Here is a 27,988-nt window from a genome sequence, read left to right as displayed (position 1 = left end):
TGTGATGACTCCGAGGGAAAGGTCAGGATTCCTGGAGCTTACCAGCTTATAAATATGTTTGAAGTCAAAAGACTGGATAAGATCACCTGGGAGAAACTATTGAATCTAAAGAAGCCCTAGGACTCTGCCCTGAGGAACTCCAACATTTTCAGTTTAGAGAAAGAAAGAAGGGTCAGCAACAAACTTTCTATGGAGCAGCCAGAGTGGGTGGAGACCACCTGCGGTGTTGTAGAGCCAGTCCATGTAAACGGCAAGGTCAGCAGTGCCAAAGGTGAGAAGAGCGAGAGCAGGGATGCAAACCCACTTCTGCCCACGCAGGGGTGGGGAACATCTGGCCCACAGGCTACATAAGGCCCACAAAATCAATACCAGCTAGCATCCCAAGCCTCACCAAATTAGCCTGACTGAATATAGCATGCTAATTTTTTTTTTTATCCTCACCCGAAGACATTTTTCCACTTTTTGTACAGACAGAGTGGGAGGGAGGGAGAGAGAGGGAAACATCGATGTGAAAGGGACACATCGAGTGGCTGCCACCCGCACGACCAACCAGGGCCGGGGACAAACTGCAACCGAAGTACGTGCTCTTAGCGGGAACCGAACCCGGGTCTCTCCGGACCGCAGGCAGACGCTCTAACCGCTGAGCCAAACTGGCCAGGGCTAGCATGCTAATTTTTAAGTTGATAATTTTGTATGGCCTGTGAATGATGTTGTAAATATCCACATAGCCCTTGGCAGAAAAAGGTTCCCCACCCCTGGCAGAGCTCTATATGCTCTTGAGAAAACCACACTACCTCTCACTAAATGCTTATAAAAAAATATCCAGTAGCTAGCTTTCCACCCGGCGCGTGGAGGGAATCTGGTTGGCTGACATTTCCGATCTTTCTGGCAGTCTCTGAACTGCTCTGCTACTTTTTCACAGCCTTGGAATACTTCACTTTGTTCTCAACCGACTACGGTGAACCACACTGTAAGCTAAAAGACAAAGTCTTTTCCTATGAATGAAATAATTTGAAAAGTATATTTCCAACTTTGCTCACAACCCTTTCTATGTTTAAGTGAACTACTAGGAGAATGTTGAGAAGGAAGCTTTGCAAGAGGAAGAAAATACCAAGGTGACAGGCAGGAGCCAAGGCTCTGTGCAATAGCCGCAGGCCCTCAGAGACGTTGTTAACACCACAGGGCTCTAGTGCCTGGTCAGAAGCGTGAGGTGTTACCTAGATTTGTAAAACTCCTTCCAGTTCCAACCTTTATTTTGACAAGTGGCTGTTAGACTTTTTCCATAAATATAATTGCAACCCAAGGCCAAATTAGATATGTTTTCCTGATGTTTAGACAACTGATTGGTCTGCTCAACTGTGTCTTTTTTAAAAAGTGCAAGGGTTGTCATGGTGTTCAGACACGCATGTGCCCATGTGCACGCCTGTACCCAGACATAGAGAGAGTGCTTGCTTCACTCTTTAGTTCTGTTGGTATGGTTTTCACATTTAGGCATAACTTAAATGTTGAGAATAGACATATATTATAAAACTTAACTTACCGCCCTGGCCGGTTTGGCTCGGTGGTTGGAGCTTCGGCCTGCGGTCCAGAGCGACCCAGGTTTGGTTCCCGTTAAGGGCATGTGCCTCGGTTGCAGTTTGTCCCCGGCCCCAGTTGGTCGTGCCGTGGTGGCCCCTCAATGTGTCCCTAGCACGTTGATGTTTCTCTCTCCCTCTCTCCCTCCCACTCTGTCTGAACAAAAAGTGGAAGGGTGTCCTTGGGTGAGGATAAATAAAAATAAAAATAAAAAAAACCTTAACTTACCCCTGTTTGTAAATAGTATTCCTGCCATAATATATTGTATTTCTTATATTTTTAAAGGTTTTTTTTTTAGTTTATCTTAATTGTTGAAAGCATTACAGTTCCTCTTCATTCCCCTCCACATTGACACCCTCCTCCCCACTCCTGCCCTCCCTGCCCTCCCTGCCTTCACCACTGTTGTCTGTGTCCATTGGTTATGCATATATGCATATAAGTTCTTTGGTTTATCTCTTCCCCTCAACTACCCCCCCAAATACATCAGTCTGTTCCTTACTCCCATGTCTCTGGATCTATTTTGTTTGTCAGTTTATTTTGTTAATAATATTCCACAAATAAATTAGATCATGTGATACTTATCTTTCTCTGCGTGACTTACTTTGCTTAGCATAATATTCTCCTGTCCCTCCATGTCATCTCAAAGGGTAAGAGATCTCTCTTACAGCTGCATAGTGTTCCATTGTGTAAATGTACCATGGCTTTGTTAGCCACTCATGCACGGATGAGCACTTGGGCTGTTTCCAGATCTTAGCTATCGTAAATAGTGCTACTGTGAACATAGGAGTGCATATATTCTTTCTGATTGGTGTTTTGGGCTTCTTAGGATATATTCTTAGAAGTGAGATTACTGGGTCAAATGGCAGTTCCATTTTTAATTTTTTGAGGAAACACCATATTGTTTTCCACAGTGGCTGCACCAGTCTGCATTCCCACCAGCAGTGTATTAGAGTCTCCTTTTCTCCACATCCTCACCAGCATTTGTTGTTTGATAATTTGTTGTTGGCCACCATTCTGGCAGGTGTAAGGTGATACCTCACTGTTGTTTTAATTTGCATCTCTCTGATAATTAGTGAGCATTTTTTTCATATGTCACTTGGCCATTTGTATGTCTTGTTTGGAGAGGTGTCTATTCAGGCCCTCTGCCCATTTATTTATTGGATTGCTTTTCTTCCTTTTGTTGAGCTGTATGAGTACTTTATATATTTTTTATATTAACTCCTTATCTGATGTATTATTGGCAAATATGTTCTTCCAGAGAATGGGTTCCCTTTTCATTTTGATTTTGGTTTCTTTTGCTGTGCAGAAGTTTTTAGTTTGATGTAGTCCCATTTGTTAATTTTTTTTCTTTGTTTCTCTTGCCCTAGCTGATGTATCGGTAAAAATTCTGCTATGTGTGGTGTCTGCGATTTTGCTGGCTACATTTTCTTCTAGGACTGTTATGGTTTCCTGACTTATATTTAAGTATTTTATCCATTTTGAATTTATTATTATAGATAAGTAAAGTTTGTATATTTCTTGATCTTTATTGAACCTGTTTGTGTAGCTGTGATGAAGATCATAGGTGAAATCTGCCAGCTATATATTTGGGTTTTAAGAATACAACAATAATCTCAGAAATAAAACCTTTAGTTTTAGCCAGCTAGTTCAGGTGGTTGGAGCATCATCCTGTACACCAAAAGGCTTTGGGTTTGAGTCCCAGTCAAATCACATACCTAGGTTTCAGGTTCAATCCCTGGTTGGGGCACATACTGGAGGCAACCATTAATGTTTCTCTCTCTCTCTCTCTCTAAAAATTAATAAAAACATATCCTCAGGTGAGGATCAAAATAAATAAAAATAAAAAATTTATATAATTAGGAGACTCAGCTATCAAGATGACATACATGAGGTGATATATGGTATATATAGTATATGATGTGTGATATATATGGTGTACATATGTGGTATATATATTTACATATATATAGTATATTTGAGATAATACATGAGTTGATATATAAGAAGAGCTTCTGTTTTGTTTTTAATGGGTACTGAGATGAAAGCTGGTGAATCCTGTTTGCTGGTGTTGCAGGATTACAAAATGCAATCTGATAGTTTTCCCCCAACTGACATTAATCTTCTAATTAAACACCTGGCCTTCTGGAAATTTATTTTTTAATTAATTAAAAGAAGCCCTTTTATTACTCTTAATATTGTAGAAATTGGCCTCTGTGAATAAACTTAAATAAGTGACTAAAACTTAAATGAGTCCAGACTGTTACAAATGAGAGCATTAATCATTTGGGGCCAGATAAACATTTAAGAAAGCATATGGGGCTATAATTTATTGGTAGTTTAGAAAAAGTGGATAGAAATAATAGAGGTGCTCTCTAGGTATACCTATTATATAAGTATAGGGTGCTACCATACTGATAGGGTTGCTATTTTTAGCAAACTAAAATTAAAAGATGCTTGGCTATATTTGAATTTCAGAGATATAAAAAATACTTGTTAGTATAGAATGTCCAAAATGTTGCATGGAACATACTTATACTAAAAACATATCCATTTTTTGTCTGAGATTCTAACTTAATTGGGCATTCTGTGTTATATGGCAACCCTACGTACTGGGAAAGATTGTTGTATGGATTTTTTAGAAGCTGATTGCTCTAATAATTTAATTATTCTTCAATTAAGGAAGCATAAAGGAATAAATATTCCTGAGATATTTACAAGGGAAGCTTAGAATACAATAGTAGCCATTGTGTTAAACTAAACAGCGAAAAAAGTAATTTTGCTTTCTTTTTAACTTCAGTTTTCTATTGCTATTGAACATACAATATGTATTTATTTTGAAGCAAAAGATTCACACGGTAAATAAATGCCACAGATGTACACATAGGATCAATAATTCAAAAGTATTTATTCAGAATAAAATATCAGGGCAGCTTTATATACTTGCAAATTATAAAAATGTAAATTAGAAAGTGTTTATATTTTAACTAGCTTTAATATGTCCATCATACAATAAATTCAGAAGATAAGAAATTATAGATCTTATTTTACTACCCTTTTTAAATATTTTCAATTTTCTATAATGTAGGATAAACGGAAGAAAATCAGAATTGACAGTATTATCTAATCCAACTGTTTTAATTAAGTAGATAATGTAAATGTAACAGAAATCTGCACATTTATAATGCTCTTTTCAACATCGTAGAGCTTGTGCTATTCAACAGTCATGAAATCTGGGTGACATATGCCATCCCTCAGAATTTTCTATGCAGCTTGTGAGTAGAGGAATCAACATTACCGCATCTCAATTATAATGATTATATATAAATAAAATGTTTCAAAACTTGCTGCACATGACACACTCTGCTGAGTGCTCTTTAAACATTATGTACTTTAGTGTTACACTGTATAGGAAAGTTAAGATATTAATTATTTGAAAAATTGCATAAGTACTTTTTTTAAGATAGTATGTTTCGCTAGAAACACCATGGAAGCCTCCTAATGATAGTGCTGGATAAGCAAACATCCATTGCTGAAACTGCACAAAAATAAGAAATCCACAATGGCAAAAAATGAATGAAGTTAGAACTCTAGAAAACAAGAACTAAAGTTGGTCTTCACCTGAAGAATTCTGTGGAATCTTAGAGATCTTATCTTCTTTAAAACGACTTCATGGGACCTGGAGACAAACAAATGAAAACAAGGGAGTATTCAAAATAAGGAGTTTAGAAGATCAACCTGGGACATAACATTTCCATCCTTGGTGTGGTGGTGGTGCAAGGGGCAGGGTGCAAGGAAGGGGGCAGAATTAAAATGCCACAAAGTATGGACCAAAAACATTCCAAAGAAACTTGTCCTTCATACCTTTGTATAAAGCTAAGGGGGAAACATGCCTTAAAATTAAGTCCCCACTCCTCTGCAGACTGTAATTTGCAATCTTTATAATGTGAGGAAATTCACATTTACTTATTTTTAAAAGAATGTTAAATGTATCATTGGCAAGTCTGGTGGAGGTGGGCAAAGGGAGAGACAGGGACAGAGAGATGCTTTGCTTGGGGCAATGGGTGCATGGTGGGTGCAGGATGCAGTGTGTATAGATGTTTTGTCGAGTTATGCACTTGAAGTGGTTTCAAGTATACAACTTGCGAACCAATGTCACCCCAATAAATTCAATAAAAATAAGTAAATACATACATACATAAACGTTAGACATTTAATCTGGGTAAATGTACCTCTTCTCTAGAGGAATGACAACTGAACTTTGGCCTCACATAATATCCATGGTAAAGTTGTAAGGAGAATGAACAACTCATGGACAAAAGCCATGAAGTGTTATAGGAAAAAGCTTTCATAAATAAGAGAATAAAACAAGCATTAGAGTCTTACCCACAAAGATGTAACCTCTGAAATAATACATACCAAATTATAAACCTAATTATGATTAGGATTTTTTTTTATTTGAAAGAAGCTTGAAAATACAAGCAAGTAAGAAGAGACTCTAGACTATTTGAAAAATATCAAATACATTTCTAAAAATAAAAAAAATATATTTTAATTAAAATTCAAGAGAAACCTCAATAAATGATAAACCATGCCTAATTAAGAATTGGTAAAGATAGACTTAAAGAAATGACTCAGGATTCAACACAGATTTATCATATTTATTCATTGCTTTTTTCTGGAAAATATGAAAAAAATAAGAGATATGGAGGAGAGATTGATACAATCAAAGGTGTATCTAATTTCAATTCTATAAAGAATTAACATAGGCAATGGGGAAAATCTATATACAGAGAAACTATAGCTGAACAATTTCCAACATTATTGAAACACAAAATTTATCAGAAGTAGGAGCAAAGCAAATTGAAGAAAAAAGTAAAACAAAATATACATTTCAAAATCATCAGAGAGATTGAGAGAGAGAGAGAGAAAGCAAGCAAAGAAAAAAGACAATTTACCTAAAAAAAGAACAGCAGTTTGACTAATGGCAGACTTCTCAGAAACAAGAATAGAGAACAAAATGCAATGGCAAGTTATTATTAATGTGTTAAAAAAATAAGTCTCAAACTTTAATTTTAGATGAAATGAAACTTTTAAAAAAATCAAACAAAGGCATTTTTTTCAGGGAAAACATAATCATTGAGAGATTTACTGCCTATAGACTCTCATTAAATCAAATTTTAAAGAAGAATTTCAGGAATAAAAAATGAACAGAAATATATTCTGAAAAGTAATAACAAATTAGAAACAATATATTGAAATATGTGTTCATAAATTCTATAAAATCATTCTCTGAAATAGAAATGATACATTTTAAATGTGGGAACAAAGCCCAGAACTGGAACACAAAGTGAAGTAACACATGAGTCAGAGGGCATGATTAAAGTTGAAATATATGATGTTTGCTTCAGTAGAAGAATAAATTTACTAATTAACTTTAGTGATTCATTAATTTACAGTACATATTATTGAAAGATATTAAAGAACACCTAAATAAAAGGGAAAAAACATGTTCTTAGATATAAAATTTTAGTAATATAAATATGAGAATACTTCCTCAACTCAAAATATGCTTTCAAATGAAATATATATATATATATATATATGTGTATGTGTGTGTGTGTGTATAAAACTCAACAGTATTTTTATGACATGTAGTAAGGTGATTCTGTATAAAAGAGTGAAAGACCAAAATTAGCCAGGGTACTTAAGAAGGAAAATAAGGTGAGGAAATTTCCTATAAAGCATCAAGTTTTATTAAAAGTTATAGTGATTAAGACAGATTGGTGTTGATGAAGAGACAAATAAACAAATGGAATAAAATAGCAAGCCCAGAAACCATCGCAGTCGTGAATGCAAATTTGATTAATAGCAGAGTGGGCATTGCAGATCAGTGGGAAAAGAGAGCCTATGCCTATTCAATAAATATTATTGTGACAGTTGGTCATCTATTTGAGTAAAATAAAATTGATTCCTACCTCACCATCTATACAAATAAATTTTAGATAGATTAAAGTCTTATATTTATAGCTATAAGGATATATTTTTATATCTGTGTTGAAGGAACGTTTTTTTTATTTTTTATTTATTTATTTTTTATTTTTTATTTTTTATTTTTTTTTTAATTTTTTAATTTTATTTATTTATTTATTTTTTTGTTACAGATATTTTACCTTTTTACCCCATTGGCACCCCCCACCCCACCCCCCCTCCACCCTGTCCCCGGCTTAGTTGTCCATGTCCATTGGTCATGCATACATGCATATAAGTTCTGTGGTTTATCTCTTCCCATTCCCCCCACCCCCCATCCCCTCTTCTGACGGATGTCAGTCTGTGCCCTACTTCCATGTGTCTGGGTCTACTGTATTCCTCAGACTGTTATGTTCATTATATTCCGTATATAAGTGAGATCATGGGGTATTTGTCTTTTTCTGCTTGGCTTCTTTCACTTAGGATAATACTTTCCAGGTCCCTCCATGTCGTCTCAAAGGATAAGAGATCTTTCTTTCTTACCGCTGCATAGTATTCCATTGTGTATATGTACCACAGCTTTTTGATCCATTCGTCTACTGGTGGACACTTGGGCTGTTTCCAGATCTTAGCTATTGTAAATAGTGCTGCTATGAACATGGGGGTACATATATTCTTCCTGATTGGTGTTTCAGGCTTCTTAGGGTATATTCCCAGCAGTGGGATCACTGGGTCGAATGGAAGTTCAATTTTTAATTTTTTGAGGTAGCACCATATTGTTTTCCATAGCGGCTGCACCAGTCTGCATTCCCACCAGCAGTGTATTAGAGTCCCCTTTTCTCCACACCCTCGCCAACACTTGTTGTTTGATGATTTGTTGATGGCTGGCCATTCTGACAGGTGTGAGGTGATACCTCATAGTTGTTTTAATTTGCATCTCTCTGATGATTAGTGATGTTGAGCATTTCTTCATATGTCTCTTGGCCATTTGTATGTCCTGTTTGGAGAGGTGTCTATTCAGCTCCTCTGCCCATTTTTTAATTGGGTTCTTTGTCTTCCTTTTGTGGAGTTGTATGAGCACTCTGTATATACTGGAAATTAACCCCTTATCTGATACATCATTGGCAATGATGTTCTCCCATACAGTGGGTTGCCTTTCCATTTTGATGATTGTTTCTTTTGCTGTGCAGAAGCTTTTTAGTTTGATGTAGTCCCATGTGTTCATTTTCTCCTTTATTTCTGTTGCCTTAGGTGATGTATCAGTGAAAATTCTGCTCCGTATGATGTCCGAAATTTTGTTGCCTACATTTTCTTCTAGAATTTTTATGGATTCACGGGTCACATTTAAGTCTTTTATCCATTTCGAGTTTATTTTTGTGTATGGTGTAAGTTGATGGTCTAGTTTCATTTTTTTGCATGTAGCTGTCCAATTTTCCCAACACCATTTATTAAAGAGGCTGTCTTTACTCCACTGTATGCTCTTGCCACCTTTGTCAAATATTAATTGAGCGTATTGCCTTGGGTCCATTTCTGGGTTTTCAGTTCTGTTCCACTGGTCTATATGCCTGTTCTTGTGCCAGTACCAGGCTGTTTTGGTTACAGTCGCTTTGTAGTATAACCTGATATCTGGTATTGTGATCCCTCCAACTTTGTTCTTCTTTTTCAAGATTGCTGTGGCTATTCGGGGTCTTTTTTGGTTCCATATGAACTTTTGAAGTATTTGTTCTAGTTCTATGAAATATGTCGTTGGTATTTTGATGGGGATTGCGTTGAATCTATAGATTGCTTTGGGTAGTATGGACATTTTAATTATGTTAATTCTTCCAATCCATGAACAGGGTATGTGCTTCCACTTTTTTATATCTTCCTCTATTTCTTTTTTCAATGACCTGTAGTTTTCTGCAAATAGGTCTTTTACTTCTTTGGTTAAGTTTATTCCTAGGTATCGTAATTTTTTTGGAGCGATGGTAAATGGGATTGTTTTTTCAGTTTCTCTTTCTGTGAGTTCATCATTGATGTACAAGAATGCCGTCGATTTCTTGACGTTAATTTTGTATCCTGCTACTTTGCCAAATTCAATTATTAAGTCTAATAGATTTTTGATGGAGTCTTTAGGGTTTTCTATGTACAATATCATGTCATCTGCAAATAATGACAGTTTCACTTCCTCCTTTCCAATTTGGATCCCTTTTATTTTTTCTTCATGTCTGATTGCTGTGGCTAAGACTTCCAGTACAATGTTAAATAAGAGTGGCGAAAGTGGACATCCCTGTCTTGTTCCTGTTCTTAATGGAAATGTTTTTAGTTTCTGTCCATTGAGTATGATGTTGGCTGTAGGTCTTTCATATATGGCCTTTATTATGTTGAGATATGATCCCTCTATTCCTACATTGCTGAGCGTTTTTATCAGAAATGGATGCTGGATTTTGTCAAATGCTTTTTCAGCATCTATTGATATGATCATGTGGTTTTTATTCTTCATTTTGTTTATGTGGTGTATCACGTTTATTGATTTGCGAATATTGTACCAGCCTTGCATCCCTGGAATGAATCCCACTTGGTCATGGTGAATAATTTTTTTGATGTATTTCTGGATCCGATTTGCTAGTATTTTGTTCAGGATTTTGGCGTCTATGTTCATCAGGGATATTGGCCTGTAGTTTTCTTTCTTCGTAGTGTCTTTTTCTGGTTTTGGAATTAGAATTATGCTGGCCTCATAGAACGTGTTTGGAAGTCTTCCTTCTTCTTGAATTTTTTGAAATAGTTTGAGGAGAATGGGTGTTAGTTCTTTTTTGAATGTTCGGTAAAACTCCCCCGTGAAACCATCTGGGCCTGGGCTTTTGTTTGCTGGGAGAGTCTTGATTACCTGTTCAATTTCCTTAGTTGTTATTGGTCTGTTCAAGTTTTCTATCTCTTCCGGGAATAGTTTTGGGAGACTGTGTGTTTCTAGAAATTTGTCCATTTCGCTGAGATTGTCGAATTTGTTGCCATATAGTTGTTCATAGTAGTTGTTAACGATCTTTTGTATTTCCGTGGTGTTGGTTGTTACTTCTCCTCTTTCATTTCTGATTTTCTGTATTTGGGTTCTCTCTCTTTGTTTCTTGGTGAGTCTAGCTAAGGGTCCATCTATCTTGTTTATCTTTTCGAAAAACCAGCTCTTTGTTTCATTGATCCTTTGAATTGTTTTTTTGGTCTCTATGTCATTTATTTCTGCTCTGATCTTTACTATTTCCTTCCTTCTACTTGCTCTGGGGTTTTCTTTTTGTTTGCTTTCTAATTCTTTAAGTTGTGAGGTTAGACAGTCAATTAGAAATTTTTCTTATTTTTTGAGGTAGGCCTGTAGTGCTATGAACTTCCCTCTCAGAACTGCTTTCGCTGCATCCCATAGATTTTGTGTTGTTGTGTGTTCATTTTCATTGGTTTCCAGGAAGTTTTTAATTTCTTCCTTGATCTCCTCGGTGACCCATTCATTGTTTAATAACATGCTATTTAGCCTCCATGTGTTGAAATGACTTTGCATGTTCTTTGTGCAATTGATTTCTAGTTTCATGCCATTGTGATCTGAGAAGATGCTTGATATGATTTCAATCTTCTTGAACTTGTAGAGATTTAGTTTGTGTCCTATCATGTGGTCTATCTTTGAGAATGTCCCATGTGCACTTGAGAAGAATGTGTATTCTGTAGTTTTGGGGTGTAATTCTCTGTAGATATCTATTAAATCCATTTGGTCTAGTGCTTCATTTAGAGTCTCTGTTTCCTTGCTAATTTTTTGCCTAGAGGATCTATCCAGTGCTGTCAACGGGGTGTTGAAGTCCCCTGCTATGATTGTATTGTTGTCGATTTCTCCTTGGAAGTCCTCCAGAAGATTTTTAATATATTTTGGTGCTCCTATATTGGGTGCATATATGTTTATCAAGGTTATATCTTCCTGTTGGATAGATCCTTTCAATATTATGTAGTGGCCGTCTTTGTCTCTAGTTATGGTCTTCATTTTGAAATCTATTTTATCAGATATGAGAATTGCTACCCCCGCTTTTTTTTGCTTTCCATTTGCTTGGAAAATTTTTTTCCATCCCTTCCCTTTCAACCTATGTGAGTCTTTTGTTGAGAGGTGGGTCTCTTGTAAACAACATATAGATGAGTCATGCTTTCTTATCCAATCAGCTACTCTGTGTCTCTTTATGGGAGCGTTCAATCCATTTACGTTTAAGGTGATTATTGATATGTACTTATTTATTGCCATTTTTGTTTAGTGTGGTTCTATTTTTCTTCCCATTTCTACTGCTAATTACAGCAGTCCTTTTAACATTTCTTGCAGAGCTGGTTTGGTGCTAATGTATTCCCTTAGCTTTTTTTTTTGTCTGGGAAGCTCTTTATTTGATCTTCTATTTTGAATGATAGCCTTGCTGGGTAGAGTAGTCTTGGATTCAGATTCTTGTTTTTCATGACTTTGATTACTTCATGCCATTCTCTTCTGGCCTGTAGTGTTTCTTGTGAGAAGTCAGCTGAAAGCCTTATGGGGTTCCCTTTGTAGGTAACCTGTTGCTTATCTCTTGCTGCTTTTAGGATTCTCTCTTTGTCTTTAATTTGTGGCATTTTAATTACTATGTGTCTTGGTGTGGGCCTGTTTGGGTTCTTCTTACTTGGGACTCTCTGTGCTTCTTGAACTTGAATGCCTTCTTCCTTCACCAAATTAGGGAAGTTTTCTCTCACTATTTTTTTGAATATATTCTCTATCCCATGCTCCTTTTCTTCTTCTTCGGGAACTCCTATGATGCGAATATTATTACGTTTCCAGTTGTCCCATAGTTCTCTTAAGCTGTCTTCCTGTTTTTTAATAGTTTTTTCCTTTTGTTTTTCTGATTGGTTGGTTTTTTCTACCCTGTCTTCTAATTCACTGATCCGGTCCTCAGCTTCCCCTACTCTGCTTTTTAAACCTTCCAATGTGTTTTTCATTTCGGATATGTCATTTTTTATCTCTTCTTGTTGGTTTTTAATTTCCATTTGGCTTATTTTCAGTGTCTCTATGTCCTTACTCATGCTGTTCAGCTTCCTCAAGATCATGGCTCTGAATTCTAGCTCTGTTAACATGCCTAATTGCTCCACATTGATCTCATCTTCAGTGGAGGTGACTTGCTCTTTCATTTGGCTTCTGTTTCTGTGTTTCACCATTTTAGCTATCACTGTGGGCTTTGGAGCCTGTCAAGTTCTCCCTGTGGGTGTTTGTGTTCTGCTGTTTGTGGCTCCCTCTCCTGTGTTTAGATGAGCGAGGGAGGACCCGCGTTGAACACCACTGTCAAGTCTTACTTTCCTGGTTAAAGTTGCCAGCCCAGGAAACGTACTGTTATCCTCTAGCTTTTTGCCTGGAGGGTAGCAGTCTAGGTTACTTGATCAGTTTTGGGTTGTCAGTTGATTGAAAAACTCCCTCTGGTGCTCAGCCAAGGGGCTTTCACGAGGGTGGGGCAGATGCTGGTTGTTAGTGAGCCTCAATTAGCACTTCAATGGCCCACAGGGTGGGGTTGGATCTCCGAGGGAGGGGCTGCTGCCTCTCCTCAGAGCCCTGGGAAGGAGTAATGTGGCCACCGTCCTGAGTGGCTGCACTCAGCCAAAGCTCTGAGCGCCCTCCAAACCCCGAGTGTCCCGACACTGTTCCAGTCCAGTCCGCCCTCCCTCCGCCAGAGCCCAAGGTGAGTGGCTGTGGCTGTGGCTGTTTCAGCCTCTGTCCCGGCTGCGCTGTGGAGCCGCCTGGGAGTGTAACCCGCGGGCGCTGCTCCCAGCTGAGGCCGCTGCCGAGCTGCCGACCGTGGGCCCCCAGCCCCGTCTCGCGCCTTCGCAAGCCTACCGGGATGGAGTCAGTGTCCCTCGTTGTATGGTCCTCCAAGCTGCTTTTCTGTTGGTTTTTCCCGTCGATTTGTCTGTGTTATAGTTGTAATTCCAGTTTGGTTCTGGGAGACGGTCTGTGTAGCTCCGTTCACTCCGCTGCCATTTTTCGGTTCTCTGAAGGAACGTTTTTAATCAAATCACAAAAAGCACATAGCCCAGAAGAAGCGATATAAAAAAATTAACAATTATGTTAATCAAAAAATACCTTACAGATCAGGAAAATACAAGCAATAATTTATAATAGATATGTCTAATATTTATAACTGGCAGATAATTAATATTAAAAATACAAACAGCAAGAATTTATAAATTATGGGTAAAAAACATGAATATGCATTTTGCAGAGGAGAAAATATAAATGTTCCATAGACTTATTTTAAAATGCTTAAACTTAATAGTAGTCAAGGAACTTGAAATTAAAAACACAGCCCAATTCTAAAACATAGCCACCAGACTGAAAAAATTAAAATGTTTTTAATTAATACTGGAGTTTTGAGTCACCCCAGTGCACACTTTTTGTGGTATGTGAGCCAAATACAGTTCCTGCTCTCTAGTACCTGCATCTCTTCACCATCGAGTGCCCGAGTAAGGGCCCCATTGTGAGGAGGAGGTGAAGACTTTTGACTTCTAGGCAGAAACTGCCAACTCATCATCAATACCTTCTCCTCCAAAAAGAAAATTTCCTTCTGGTGTTGATCAACAATGCTTCTGATGCAGTGGACAAGATATGCTACAAGAGCCTGACTGACCCTTCCAAGTTGAACAGTGGTAAAGATATGAAAATTGATATAATTCCCAACGCCCAGAAGCCACCCTGATTCTGGTGGACATAGGCATTGGCATGTCCAAAGCTGATCTAATAAATAACCTGAGAACAATGCCAAGTCTGCTACAAAAGCATTTATGGAGACTCTTCAGGCTGATGCAGACATCTCTGTGATTGGACAATTTGGTGTTGGCTTTTCTTTTGCCTACCTGGTGGCAGAGAAAGTAGTTGTTTCATGAAGCACCATGATGATGAGCAATAGACCTGAGAGTCTTCTACTGTGGGTTCTTTCACTGTGTAAGCTGACATGGTGGCACATTGTTAGGGTACCAAAGTAACCTTTCACCTTAAAGAAAACTAGACAGAGTACTTAAAGGAGAGATGGGTCAAGGAAGTGGCGAAGAAGCAGTCACCGTTCATAGGTTATCCCATCACCCTTTATTTGGAGAAGGAATGAAAGATTATGCTAAGCGAAATAAGCCAGTCAGAGAAAGACAAGTATCACATGGTCTCATTGATTTGTGGAATATAATGAACAAATTAAGCTGATAAACAAAATAGACCCAGAGACATAGAAAAGAGTACGGTTCAGACTGACAAACCTCAGAACACGGGGCAGAGGGGGAGGGAAGATATAAATCAAAGAACTTATATGCAAGTATGCATAACCAATGGACATAGACAACTATGCTGGGGGGTGGGGTCAGGAGGAGGGTGTCAATGGGAGGAAAAGGAGAAACATTTGTAACAAAAATAAAAGAAATTCTAAAAAAAATCAGTGACGATGAAGCAGAGGAAGAAGAAAGTGAGAAAGGAGACGAAGATAAAGATGATGAGGAGAAATCCAAGATCAAAGACATGCGCTCAGATGATGAGGATGATAATGCTAAGGAAAAGAGAAAGAAAACAAAGAAAATTAATGAGAAATATATATCAATAAGGAAGAACTGAACAAGACCAAGCCCATCTGGAACAGAAACCCTGATATCACCTAGGAGTGATGTGGAGAATTCTGTGAAAGCCTTACCAATGACTAGGAAGACTGGTTGGGAGTCAAGCACTGCTCTGTAGAAGGTCAATTAAAATTCAGAGCCTTGCTATTCATCCCCAGTCAGGCTCCCTTTGACCTGTTTGGGAATAAAAAGAACAACAACAATATCAAACTCTGTGGCTGCCATGTGTTCATCATGGACAGCAATGATGAGTTGATACCAGAGTATCTCAACTTTATCTGCAGTGTGGTTTATTCTGAGGACCTGCCCCTGAAAATCTCCCAAGAAGAGCTCTAGCAGAGCAACATCTTGAAAGTCATTTATAAAAACATTGTTAAGAAATTCCTGGACTGCTTCTCTGAGCTGGTGGAAGACAAGATAAACTATAAGAAATTCTATGAGGCATTGTCTAAAAACCTAAAGCTTGGAATCCACAAGGTTCCTAGTAATGGCTATGTCTTTCTGAACTTCTGCACTATCACACCTCCCAGTCTGGAGATGAAATGACTTCTCTTTCAGAATATGTCTCTCACATGTAGGAGACCCAAAAGTCCATCTACTACATCCTTGGTGAGAGCAAAGAGCAAGTTGCCAATTCTGCCTTTGTGGTGTGAGTGATGGAGTCTATTGATGAGCACTGTGTGCAGCAGCTCAAGGAGTTTCATAGGAAAAGCTTGGTCTCAGTTACCAAGAAGGGCCTGCAGCTCCCTGGGATAAAGAGGAGAAGAAAATGGAAGGGAGCAAGGCCAAATGTGAGAACCTCTGCAAACTCATGAACAAAATCTTGGAAAAGAAGGTTGAGAAAGTGACAATCCCCAGCAGGCTTGTTTCTTCAGCCTGCTGCACTGTGACTAGACCCATGGCTGGGCAGCTAACATGGAGCATATCATGAGAGCCGGGCACCTCAGGACCTGGTTTCCACCGCTCATCTATAGTGGGCATTTGTTGTTTTTTCTCTCCTGCGTTTGCCTAAGGCAAGTTACAAGGGCCTCAAGCCTTCCCTTTTCACATTTGACATCAGGTTTGAATGTGGGTTTTTTGTTTTTGTTGTTTATTTTGTTGTGACATTAAAGTATAAAAAATAAAGAAAAATATTAATACTGAAATGAGTATAAATGACAAAGACCACTTTGGTGATTTTATGCTCAAAATAATTTAGCAAGGGTATGCTTTCTGACCAAGCAAATCTATTCCCATGCATGTAGACTCGAGTAACTCTTGCATATTTGTCTCAAGACATTCACAAGAATATATTCTTCTCAAAATTGTTTGTAACAGAAAGAATTGGAAACAACCCAAAGAACTATTAAAAGTGTTTGTAAAATGCACCGAGTAAGAGTTATGCAGTGAAATTCTATAGTTGATGATATTCACTTTCTTAAGTCTATGGTGAGTACATAGGTGCTTTTTAAAACAATGTTCTTTGAACTGCTTATGTTTGATTTTAGTTTACTTTTATGATAGCAGAATTAATTTTTTAAAAATAGCATTTGTATTTGAAGCTCAAAATGTCAGTGTGGACCAGGTGATTGAACTAAACATGATGCTGCTGCTCCTAGTGTGTTAGTACTCCATAAAATGGCTCATTTAAGACCAGATTTTAGGATGTTTTCTCACCAACTGTGCTGAGTTTAATTAAAAACACACATAATAATCTGAACTAAGAGGTTGGATTCTCTCCTGTAGCAGGAAAAATTTGCCTCAATTACACAGTAACATTAAATACTGCAATTAATTTTGGAAGTAAATTATTAAATATACTTCTATGAATTATTTAAAATTTGCTTTGAAATTAGCATATTACACATAAAGTTTTGCATGGTTGTTCCTAAATTAAATGCTATATGTCATGATGTAGTAAAAAGGACACTAGGATAGAATCACAGTTTTAGTCCATGTTGGTTTTGTCTCTTACACAGCTAATCTCTGAATCCTGGTTTCATTATCTGTCCAATGCTCATACCTTGTTCTGTGATGCAAATAAATAGTCACATGAAATTATGCTAACAGTAGTTCTTTACATATGAAAGGAATTACGACTCTTTATTTTTAATCACTATTTTTTTTTCCATTGAGAATCTCTACACATGTTTTAGGTGCATCATATAGACCTCAATATCTCATAAAGTCACCCCATTCATATTCACCAACCTTGAAAAAATATCCCATCAAAATATACCTTCCCCCCCTTATTGATCAGGAGCTTGCTGTCCTGGGCTGATGAATAATGAACATTGAGCCATGTCAGTGAGCCTATGTGCAATCTTAATTTTGATTGTAACAAATAATTGAGGAAAAATTATCTAGGCTGAATAAACAGTTATTCCATAGGTGAGGCAACACTCTCTGTAATAAGAAAATCAGACACGGGTGAAGATAGTGAGAAAACTGAAATATTTTTGAAGGTACAGTATTCTATAGCCTCGTGATTTGAATCCTCCTTTCTGCTGAGTCACTCTCTCTGCGTTCGGTATAATGCTTAAATTTTCATGTTGATTCATTAGAAGTATTTTTGGAAAATACTGCTATAGGACTTAACTATGTCTCCCTAATTTACCCTAATCTTAGAAGAAGGTAGCTTTAGAAAATCTTTAAAGGAATGATAACACCTTTTGATGACCGAAACACACTACATGCTTCCTTCTTGTTGTCTTTGTCACTCAGCCTGGAACCCTAAAAAAGAAAAAAAATATTGAGTAGAAATGGATCCCCCGTCATTTTGGGTTTGTTTTTTCTTCTGTTCTCAGAAAAGTTCCTTGTCTTTCTTCAGTTTCAGAGGTTTCTCTATTACCCCTTATTCAACTGTGCCTCCTGGATAAGCTGGTTGTTTTCATGCTTTGGCAGTTTGCATAATGGTTGAGAGCTGCTATCTAGAGCCTGGTAGCTAAGTTCATATCCCAGTTTCTCTCTTTATTAGCTATGTGACCTTAGGTGAGTGAATAACTTCTTCTCACAGGCTTGTTGTGAGGATTAAATAAATTAATACATGCCGAGTGCTAAGAGAACTATTTGGTACGTTTTAAGTAGTATGTGCTTCCTCTATTACAACTACAATTACTTTTGCATAGATGTGTAAATTTTTCATCCATTTTCCATGTCGCTGACACTTTGCTTCTATGAAACCTTTGAGTTCCACTATGAGCTTTATATTCCTTGGCTTAGTACTCCATGCTCTACTTGGTTCATCTTCCTTTTTAGTCCACACAAGCAGGGTCATTGTTGTTGTTATTTATTTCAACAACTATATTTTGCATTTCAAAATCTCTGTTTTTTTTTGTTTCACAATTACTTTTTCTTGTGGGTATACTTTTCTATATTTATTAATATTAATATATATATATATTAAACATATATGTGTTTTAAGAACTCTATTCTATTCGCTGTTAATTCTTTGGGCACATATACAATTTTCATTGTTTAGATTCTTTTTAGGGTCCTATTTTATATGTGTTGCTTATTTGTGCTTATTCAGCACTGTGTGGCTGAAATGCCCCGTATGCCTGTCTCCTCTTTTTATTCAGAGAGAGGCTGCAAGCTGATGTGTGGCTGTTCTGTGTCTTTGTGACATCTGAGAGAGCAGCATCCCTCACTGTTGGTTGTCTGAGGATGGGCACTCACGAGCAAGTGTTGTGAGTGTACATTCATGTATACAGTGTACATTCATGTGTCTCTTTTCCTAATGTCCTTCCCTTGCCATTTCTACCTGGAGAACTTTCTCATTACTGTTGCCAATGGTGACTGACCTGCCTACTCCTGCTGTGATACCATAACCAATAATTCTGCGTGCTCCTCCTCCCCTCCTCCCAGCACAGACCAGCATGATGCTGCTTGTATATTTTGCAGCTATGGTGTGCTCTGTGGCTTGCTTTCTATTTCTCGGATTCTCTAGGGTTTCTCGTTCACCTTGAGTGATTCCTTTTGTTTTTGAGAGTGACCAATATTTATTTTTATATAGGACAAAAGCATGCCTGTGAATGTGAAGCAGGAGGAGAAAAGTGTATAATGCATTTGGTCTGGCTTCTTGGAACAGAATTCAATAGAAATTATAGTGAGTTGAATTGGTGACCGCCCCCTCCCAAATGACACATCCCTGTCCTAACCCCTAGAACCTATAACTGTGACCTATTTTTTGAAAAGTGTCTTTATGAATATCAGTAAGGATCTCAAGATCAGATCTACCTAAAGTATCTGCATGGTTTTGCGTTGAAGTAAGTCTCCTTGTAAGACACAGGGAGAGGGAAGAGAAAGCAAAGATTGGAATTCTGCAGACAGGCCAGGGAAACCTGAAACGCCAGAGCCGGAAGGGCCAAGGAAGGGCTCTCCCTGAGCTAAGAGGGAGAGCAGCCCTGCTGACACGATTCGGATTTCCAGCTGCCAGACCGTGAGCCTACATGTTTCTGTTTTTTTTTTTTTTTTTAATCCTCACCCGAGGATATTTTTCCATTTTTTTGTACAGATAGAGTGGGAGGGAGAGAGAGGAAGGGAGAGAGTGAGAAACATCGACGTGAAGGGACACATCGAGTGGCTGCCACCCGCACGACCAACCAGGGCCGGGGACAAACTGCAACCGAAGTACGTGCCCTTAGCGGGAACCGAACCCGGGTCTCTCCGGACCGCAGGCCGACACTCTAACCGCTGAGCCAAACTGGCCAGGGCTACATGTTTCTGTTTTTTAAGGCAGTACCTTTGTGGTCATCTGTTTTGGAAGACCTAGAAACTCCTACAGATGTCCTTCTTCAGGGCTATCACAGTACCCGTGTCAGCAGAAAACACTGCCTCCCTCCCACCTAACACAGAAAATTAAGACCGGTGCACCAAAGCTTCCTCAATTTCCTCCTTGTCACTTACAACCACATCTTTAGCTACATCCATATCTCCCTCCCATTAACCGTTAGCTGTTCAAAGTGAACTTTCCGTTACTGACCCTATCCCAAATCTGCCGCTGCTTTACTGACTTCACCGGCCCTCATCTGTAAACATGTTTGTCACATATAAACACAGCCAAGCCCCCTCCAAATTAAAAATTGCTTCAGGTTGAACACATTACCCTTCAACTTCTGCCCTATACTCTGCCTTTGCTGCACAGCCCATCAGAGAGAGCAGACTGCTCTCACCGTCCTTTCTGGATCAGATAACTCAGCCTGATGCAGTTTCTCCAACGTGCCACGGAAAGCGGGCAATGCCAACATCCTTCACATTTCCAAAGCTTGTACACACTTTTGATTCTCATTTCAATTGACCTCACTTTGGCATTTGACTCTGACCAGTGCCCCAGTCATGGAGATTCAGTCTCTACGTAATCGCTCTTCATGTTCCTTGATTCACTAACCACCCCTTCTTGATTTCACATAGGGACTTCTTTACCCCCTCACCCCTTCAATGTCAGGAGTATTATCAAAGGCTCTGCCTTTATCCTACTCTTCTTCCCATATTATATGATCTTCAGGTGACCTCATCCATACCCATAATTTTCCTTCTTTTTTTTATACTGGGGACTCCCAAATATAGCTCCTAACTTAGAACTTGGTTTTGGGTTTTAGTTCTGAACATACAACTGCCATCTACACACTTATACTAGGACGTTCCAAGGACATATCAAACTTCAGCATTTATCTTGGGCATCCTGCCATCTCTATCCTGTTACTCTGTGTTACCTGTTTCAGTCAACGCATCCTCCGGTCAAACAATCAGACACAGTATTGTCAGCATCATGCTGTGTGCCCTTTTCTATCTTTGTACTGCCTGATTAAGTAATTATTTTATTCTGCTGTGTGGGATATAAAATTGAATCTAAAAAAATAATGGATTTGATCTTAACCACCACGAGCTATTGATTTGTTGGGGCTGCCTGAGTATAGGGTTGAGAAGGATAGTGGGGTCACCTCCAGAGTCAGAAGGAAGACTGCTCTGATTGATGACAGACAGACAAAATAGCAAGGACAGGGGACAGCAGCAGTCTCTGGCCCTGGATTTATTTCCCAGGATTATACACTATAAGTCACAGGACAAGCGTGTATTTGTATGTTTGTGATTGGTGATAAATTATCATAGCAAATAAATAAAAGGGCACAAAAAGGAAGTTTTAAGCAGTGGAACACATTCAGAAAGGGGTGGGTGGCATGGCGAGGACCCTCGGGGGGAGCTCACACCGTAATTTGCATAGAGCTAAAGCTGTGTTCAGACATAGTAGATGGAAGAATTTACGTCAGACCCTAACTGGTTAAGGCCATTCATACCAAGGTAAAGAGTTTGTGTTTTAAAGAATATAAAAAAATTGAATCCTATCCTTGCTTGTATTGATGGAATTTATTGTTTTATTCCATTTAAGTTTATTCCATTAAGGTTAATTTTTTAAACTACTTTTATAGGGTAATTAAACAGAAAAAAATGATGCAATGTTAAACAATAATTATGCTAGGAAAATAGGAACATTTTGTGAAAATACAGATTATTTTCTACCTTAATTAAGAAAGAGGAGTAACAGGCGTGATAGGCCTTCTGTCTGTGGTGTCTCCCACCATCTGTTCCCGGCAGAGACAGAACTAGTCCTGGGTGGGTGCAGCCTTGTTAATTGTCACTGGGGCCTCCGACTCAGTTCCCATATTGCAGTCCTTCAAGGGGGAGACCTCTGGTCACTCTACTTCACAGCAGATATCTTGGCTAATGGGAGAAGTGATACTGTTATGGGTTCCCTACAGCCGTGAGTACATGTAATTGATGATATACTCTGCTGTTGTCCACGTTTAGATTTTTTCCTCCCACTATTTGTCAGGAGATTTGAGGTTTGCAAATAGATTCTTGAAGATGTCATTCAGGGTTCTCACTGACCTCTGAAACAAGGCCATTTCTATTCCTCGTCTGAGCAACCTGCCTGCTTGTCACTAAAAACCACCAGCATAGCTCCCTGAATACCCCTGCTGTTGCCATTTCTAATTTTAGCAGTTTAGCACCAAGGTTTGTTTATCTTTTCTCTCTCCCCATCCTCAGACTGCTAGGGGAAAAGAAACAGTTCTTCATGACAAAGGTAATATTTATATTTTAGAACTCTGAGGGACTAAACTGCCAGATGTTAATGTATATTATAAATGATATAGATGTCCAAATTTCCAAGAAGCATTGACTGTAAATAAATAAACCTAAGCAAAAACTGTAGGAGGGCTATGTATCAATGATCCTTCAATTTAGAACGATGTATATTTAAGGATTACAACACTCTTTTCTCTAATGCAAAGTTGTATATTTTAAACCAAAGTGGCAAGTATAGCCCAAATAACTCTAATGTCGCTCTTGCATGAATCAGCTTCCCACAGATGTTATCTTAACATTGATCTCTCCTTCAGCTTCAGGGTGAGCTCTGCTTTCATGTGAAGAATCAGACTTTGTACTCCACCTGTCACTTTATCCACACATCCTTACTCATTATATTTCCTATTTGGTTCCAAATTATTGGTGTTGTAAAAACTAGTTTCCCTGTGGCATATTATCTTTTTAAAAATTTTGTTTTCCCTAGTGTAAAATAAACAGCAAGAAAAGGCTCAAAAATTAATGAAACTAGTGTGTGTGTGTGTGTGTGTGTGTGTGTGTGTGTGTGTTTGGGGGGGGTGTAGCCAGTGCAAAAAAATTTTACTAAAGTTGCAATATACTACGTAGTGCCAATATCTTATGAATCATTAAGAATAAATATATGCTACTAAATTGGGCAAATTACTAATTTGGAAGGGAATTTTCACAGAATTGAGGAGTTGACTGCTTGGAGTGATTTGGCCATGAAGTTATTTAACATTCTTCAGATCTTGATTTAAACCCTATTTTGTATCCTTAAATTCACTCTCTTTGTTTTGTTGCTATAGATACTTTGTTTAATTTTTTTATCCCTTCAGCTTATGAAATGCCCCTATTTTTAAAATATTTTTTTATTAATTTATTTTTGTTACAGATGTTTCTCCTTTTTTCCCCCATTGACACACTCCTCCCCATCCTCACCACCCCATACCTGGCTTTGATGTCCATGACCATCGGCTATGTGTACATGCATATACGTTCTATGGTTTATCTCTTCCCACCCCCCACCACCCCTCTTCTGAGGGTTGTCAATCTGTACCCTACTTCCATGTCTCTGGGTCTAACCAATTCCTCAGACTGTTATGTTCATTATATTCCACAAATAAGTGAGATTATGTGGTATTTGTTTTTCTCTACTTGTCTTGTTTTGCTTAGAAAAATACTCTCCAGGTCTCTACATGTCGTATCAAAGGATAAGAAACCTTTCTTTCTTATAGCTGCATAGTACTGCATTGTGTATATGTACCACTGCTTTGTTATTCATTTGTCTACTGATGGACACTTGGGCTGTTTCCAGATCTTAGCTATAGTAAATAGTGCTGCTATAAAAATGGGGTACATATATTCTTTCTGATTGGTGTTTCAGGCTTCTTAGGGTATATTCCTAGAAGTGGGATCACTGGATAAAATAGCAGTTCCATTTTTAATTTTTTGAGGTAACACCATAGTGTTTTCCATAGTGGCTGCAACAGTCTGCATTCCCTCCAGCAGTGTACCAGAGTCCCCTTTTCTCCACACCCTCGCCAACACTTGTTGTTTGATGATTTGTTGATGGTGGCCATTCTGACAGGTGTGAGGTGATACCTCATTGTTGTTTTAATTTGCATCTCCCAGATGATTAGTGATGTTGAGCATTTCTCCATATGTCTCTTGGCCATTTGTATGTCCTGTTTGGAGAGGCGTCTATTCAGCTCCTCTGCCCATTTTTTAATTGGGTTCTTTGTCTTCCTTTTGTTGAGTTGTATGAACACTCTATATATTTTGAAAATTAACCCCTTATCTGATGTATCATTGGCAATTATGCTCTCCCATTGAGCGGGTTGCCTTTCCATTCTGATGGTTGTTTCTTTTGCTGTGCAGAAGCTTTTGAGTTTGATGAAGTCCCATGTGTTCATTTTCTCCTTTGTTTCTGTTGCCTTAGGTGATGTATCAATGAAAATTCTGCGTATGATGTCCGAAATTTTGTTGCCTACATTTTCTTCTAGGATTTTTATGAATTCACAGGTCACATTTATGTATTTTATTCATTTTGAGTTTATTCTTATGTATTTTGTAAGTTGATGGTCTAGTTTCATTTTTTTTTTTTGTATGTAGCTGTCCAATTTTCCCAACACCATTTATTAAAGAGGCTGTTTTTATTCCATTGTATGCTCTTTCCTCCTTTGTGAAACATTAATTGAGCATAATGTCTTGGGTCCATTTCTGGTTCTCTGTTCTGTTCCACTGGTCTATATTCCTGTTCTTGTGCCAGTACCAGGCTGTTTTGATTACAGTAGCTTTGTGGTATAATCTGATATCCAGTATTGTGATCCCTCCTACTTTGTCCTTCTTTTTCAAGATTGCTGTGGCTATTTGGGGTCTTTTTTGGTTCCATATGAACTTTTGAAGTATTTGATCTAGTTCTGTGAAGTATGTCATTGGTATTTTGATGAGGATTGCATTGAATCTATAGCTTGCTCTGGGCAGTATGGACATTTTAATGATGTTAATTCTTCCAATCCAGGAAGAAGGTATGTGCTTCCACTTTTTTAAATATCTTCCTCTATTTATTTTTTCAATGTCCTGTAGTTTTCTGCAAATAGATTCTTTCCTTCTTTGGTTAAGTTTATTCCTAGGTATCTTAATTTTTTTTGCTGTGATGATAAAAAGGATTATTTTTTTAGTTTCTCCTTCTGTGAGTTCATCATTGGTGTTTAAGAATGCTGTCGATTTCTTGACATTAATTTTGTATCCTGCTACTTTGCCAAACTCATTTATTAAATCTAGTAGATTTTTGATGGAGTCTTTAGGGTTTTCTATGTAAAATATCATGTAATCTGCAAATAATAACAGTTTTACTTTCTCCTTTCCAATTTGGATTTCATTTATTTTTTCTTCCTGTCTGATTGCTGTGGCTAAGACCTCCAATATATGTTAAATAAGAGTGGTGAAAGTGGGCATCCCTGTCTTGTTCTTGTTCTTGTTCTTAAGGGAAATGCTTTTAGTTTCTGCCCATTGAGTATGATGATGGCTGTAGGTCTTTCATATATGGCCTTTATTATGTCAAGATATGATTTCTCTATTCCCACATTGCTGAGTATTTTTATTAAAAATGGGTGCTGGATTTTGCGGAATGCTTTATCAGCATCTATTGATATGATCATTTCGTTTTTATTCTTCTTTTTTTTTTTTTATGTGGTGTATCACATTTATTGATTTGCAAATATTGTACCAGCCTTGCGTCCCTGGGATGAATCCCACTTGGTCATGGTAAATAATTTTTTTGATGTATTGCTGGATCTGATTTGCTAGTATTTTGATCAGGATTTTGGAATCTATATTCATGAGGGATATTGGCCTGTAGTTTTCTTTCTTTGTAGTGTCTTTTTCTGAGTTTGGAAATAGAATTATGCTGGCCTCATAAAATGAGTTTGGAAGTCTTCCTTCTTCTTGAATTTTCTGAAATAGTTTTAGGAGAATGGGTGTTAGTTCTTCTTTGTATTTTTGGTAAAACTGCCCCGTGAAGCCATCCAGGCCTCGGCTTTTGATTGCTGTAAGAGTCTTGATTACATTTTCAATTTCCCTAGTTGTTATTGGTCTGTTAAAATTTTCTGTCTCTTCCTGGACCAGTTTTGGGAGACTGTGTGTTTCTAGAAATATGTCTATTTTGCTTAGATTGTCTAATTTATTGCCATATAATTGTTCATAGTATTCATTAACTATCCTTTGTATTTCTCTTTTGTCAGTTGTTATTTCTCCTCTTTCATTTCTGACTTTGTGTATTTGGGTTCTCTCTCTTTGTTTCTTGGTGAGTCTAGCTAAGGGTCCATCAATCTTGTTTATCTTTTCAAAAATCCAGCTCTTTGTTTCATTGATCCTTTGAATTGTTTTTTTTTTTTTTTTGGTCTCTATGTCATTTATTTCTGCTCTGATCTTTACTAGTTCCTTCTTTCTACTTGCTCTGGGGTTTTCTTTTTGTTTGCTTTCTAGCTCTTTATGTTGTGAAGTTAGATATTGAGTTAGAAATTTTTCTTCTTTCTTGAGGTAGGCCTGTAGTGCTATGAACTTCCCTCTCAGAACCGCTTTCTCTCCATCTCATAGATTTTGTGTTGTGTGTTCATTTTCATTGGTTTTTAGGAAGTTTTAATCTCTTCCTTGATCTCCATGGTAACCTATTCATTGTTTAAACATGCTATTTACCCTCCATTTGTTCCAATGTCTTTGCATGTTCTTGCTGCTTTTGATGTCTAGTTTCATGCCAATGTGATCTGAGAAGATGCTTGATATGATTTCAATTTCTTGAACTTGTACAGACTTGCTTTGTGTCCTAACATGTGGTCTATCTTTGAGAATGTCCCATGTGCACTTGAGAAGAATGTGAATTCTGTAGTTTTGGGGTATAATTCTCTGTAGATATCTATTAAATCCATTTGGTCTAGTGCTTCATTTAGAGTCTGTGTTTCCTTGTAATTTTTTGTCTAGGGGATCTATCCTGGGATGTCAGCGGGATGTTGAAGTCCCCTGCTATGATTGTATTGCTGTCGATTTCTCCTTTGAAGTCGTCCGAAAGATTTTTTTATTTTATTTTATTTATTTATTTATTTTTATCCTCATCTGAGGACATTTTTCCATTTTTTGTACAGACAGAGTGGGAGGGAGAGAGAGGAAGAGAGAGAGAGGGAAACATCGATGTGAAAGGTCCACATCGAGTGGCTGCCACCCACATGACCAACCAGGGCCGGGGACAAACTGCAACCAAGGTACATGCCCTTAGCGGGAACCAAACCCGGGTCTCTCCAGACCGCAGGCAGACGCTCTAACCACTGAGCCAAACCGGCCAGGGCCCGAAACATTTTTAATATATGTTTGTGCTTCTATATTGGGTGCATATATGTTAACCAAGGTTATATCTTCCTATTGGATAGATCCTTTCAATATTATGTAGTGGCCTTCTTTGTCTCTAGTTATGGCCTTCATTTTGAAATCTATTTTATCAGATATGAGTATTGGTACCCCAGCTTTTTTTTCCCTTTCCATTTGCTTGGAATATTTTTTTCCATCCTTTTACTTTCAGCCTCTGTGAGCTTTTTGTTGTGAGGTGGGTCTCTTGTAAACAACATATAGATGATCATGCTTTCTTATCCAATCAGCTACTCTGTGTCTTTTTATTGAAGCAATAAATCTATTTACATTTAAGGTGATTATTGATATATACTTATTTATTGCCATTTTTGTTTAGTGTGGTTCTATTTTTCTTCCTATTTTTTCTACTAATTACAGCAGTCCTTTTAACATTTCTTCCAGTGCTGGTTTGCTGCTACTGTATTCCCTTAGCCTTTTATTTGTCTGGGAAGCTCTTTATTTGACCTATTTTGAATGATAGCCTTGCTGGGTAGAGTAGTCTTGAATTCAGATCCTTGTTTTTCATGACCTTGATTACCTCATGCCATTCCCTTCTGGCCTATAGTGTTTCTGTTGAGAAGTAAGCTGAGAGCCTTATGGGGTTCCTTTGTAGGTAACCTGTTGCTTCTGTCTTGTTGCTTTTAGGATTCTCTCTTTGTCTTTAATTTTTGGCCTTTTGATTACTATGTGTCTTGATGTGGGCCTGTTTGGGTTCTTCTTACTTGGGACTCTCTGTGCTTCTTGAACTTGAATGCCTTCTTCCTTCACCAAATTAGGAAAGTTTTCTGTCACAATTCTTTGAATATATTCTCTAACCCCTGCTCATTTTCTTCTTCTTTGGGGACTCTTATGATATGAATAT

At 37.8% G+C, this 27,988-nt stretch overlaps 1 protein-coding gene and 1 pseudogene across 1 annotated transcript in view; both read left to right on the top strand.

Moving 5' to 3' along the window:
• Window positions 1-27,988, top strand: part of ZNF804B (zinc finger protein 804B) — a 568,493-nt gene that overhangs the window by 488,800 nt on the left and 51,705 nt on the right. The window lies entirely within an intron of this gene.
• LOC118620279 lies at window positions 190-18,816 on the top strand (annotated as a pseudogene).

The sequence above is a fragment of the Molossus molossus genome, unplaced genomic scaffold (genome assembly GCF_014108415.1).
Source record: "Molossus molossus isolate mMolMol1 unplaced genomic scaffold, mMolMol1.p scaffold_m16_p_7, whole genome shotgun sequence".
NCBI classification, from domain to species: Eukaryota; Metazoa; Chordata; class Mammalia; order Chiroptera; family Molossidae; genus Molossus; species Molossus molossus.
The sequence above is the reverse complement of the archived record's forward strand: the minus strand, read 5'-3'. Positions and strand labels throughout refer to the sequence as shown.